This window comes from Lipotes vexillifer, unplaced genomic scaffold (genome assembly GCF_000442215.2).
Source record: "Lipotes vexillifer unplaced genomic scaffold, Lipotes_vexillifer_v1.1 scaffold1175, whole genome shotgun sequence".
Taxonomy (NCBI): domain Eukaryota; kingdom Metazoa; phylum Chordata; class Mammalia; order Artiodactyla; family Lipotidae; genus Lipotes; species Lipotes vexillifer.
Window position 1 is genome coordinate 121176 of NW_006774650.1, and position 2255 is coordinate 123430.

Sequence of the window (2255 nt, forward strand, 5' to 3'; positions counted from 1 at the left end):
ATATATATATATATATATATATATATAAAAAACTGAATCACTTTGCTGTACATCAGAAACTAACACAACATTGTAAACCAACTATACTTCAATTTAAAAGAATGAAAAAAATCACTAATTCAGAAAAAAAAGACTTCAAGTAAAGTTCTAGAGATGACAAAGAAATGTCTGAAATTTAGAATAAACAGCATAAGATTCTATAAGAATATATATAAACCAACTATACTTCAATTTAAAAGAATGAAAAAAATCACTAATTCAGAAAAAAAAGACTTCAAGTAAAGTTCTAGAGATGACAAAGAAATGTCTGAAATTTAGAATAAACAGCATAAGATTCTATAAGAATATATATAGGTAGAAAAAAGATTAGTGAACTTTCATGCACAGCAATTGAAAGTATCCAACATGAATTACAGAGAAAAAAAATTGAAAAATAAAGAGCATCAGTGAATTGTGGAAAAATTTCATATGACTGACTATATGTGAAATTTGGATATGAATAGGTTCTGAATAAATAATGGCTGAAATTTTTTGAAATTTGTTGAAAACTATAAAAACATTTCCAAGAAACTCAAAGAACCTCAAGAACAAGAAATATGAAAAAATTTACATCAAGACACATCATAAATAAATTTTCTAAAACAAATGATAAAAATTATAGCAGCTACAATAACTACAACAACAACAAAGATTTATTGTCAGGAACAATGAAAAAAATATCTTTAAAGCAGTGAAGGAAAAAATAGGTCAACTAGCTCATTCTATGCTCAACTAAAATACATTTTGAAATTCAAGGCAAAATAAAAACTTTTTCAGATGTACAAAGGCTGAAATAAGTCATTAGCAACAGATCTTTGCTACCAGAATTGTTAAAGGGAGTAATGCAGATAAAGTCATTTACAACAGCATCAAAAAACAAAATAATGAAGGATAAAACTGACAAAACATATGAATGTCCTGTACACTGAAAACTGCAAAACACTGCACAAAGAAATTTAAAGAAAAATAAAAGGACAGATATACTGTGTTTATGGATTGGAAGACTAAATATTGTTTAGATATCAATTACCCCCAAATTGATCTATAAATTAAATGTAATTCTAATCCACATCCTGGCAGGCATTTGAAAAATTGTATCTGATTTAAAAATTCATGTGGAAATGAAAAGAAAATTGAATAGTCAGAGCAACTTTGAAAAAGGAAAGCAAGCTTGGAGGACTTACACTGCCTGATTTCCATACTTACTATAGAGCTATTCCAAAAAAAAAAAAAAAAAAAAAAAAAGGAGGATATGTGTGCTTGTAAATTAACACTAAAGTCAGGACATGTATAAAGAAGGCTCTATTAGTGGTTATTTCTGAGGAGGAAAATATGATTATCTGAGGATTCAACAGACCTTCCACTTTATTGAAAAGGTTTGACTTCTTTTTTACTAGAACTCTGTGTATGTATATTATTTGAGCAATTATAAATACATTTGAAGTAAAATCAAAATTTTTCAATGCCATTTTTTCCTATTATAATTGCATTTATTTGGGACTGCAGTTATTTAGCAAAGACTGGATCAGGTTTTATATTCATTTGACAGTTGGAAAGGAAAAATACTAATACCAAAGAATTAGACAGTATTACTGGAGGTATTTAACACGTTAGGTTATTTTTCTTTTATTCTATAAGTCACAGTCAACAAGTTATGGTAGTTTCTTGAATAGATTTTAAGGAATTGTACAAAATTGCATATAAGAGGATTGCAATTTTAGGTGATATTGCATGAATATTTTACCAATTGGAAATTCTTGAGACCACCATCAATAGATTAGCAATATACTGCAAATTCATTTGATATAAAAGGGGAGGGAGAGTCAGAAGAGACTCACCCTAAAATCACAAATGAGAATTTAAAGGAATGCACTTTTAACTTCTACTGCTGTGCTAACTTCAGTTCTGATGAGTTTTGAGTGTATAAAGTACTTTTAACTATGTTTTTTTTTTTTTTTTGCGATACGCGGGCCTCCCACTGCCGTAGCCTCTCCCGTTGCGGAGCACAGGCTCCGGACGCGCAGGCCCAGCGGCCATGGCCCACGGGCCCAGCCACTCCGCGGCACGCGGGATCCTCCCGGACCGGGGCACGAAACTGTGCCCCCCGCACCGGCAGGCGGACTCTCAACCACTGCGCCACCAGGGAAGCCCTTAACTATGTTTGACTTTAATGTATGACAAGCATTTGATTTTGCTATTCATCTCGCTATAACTAT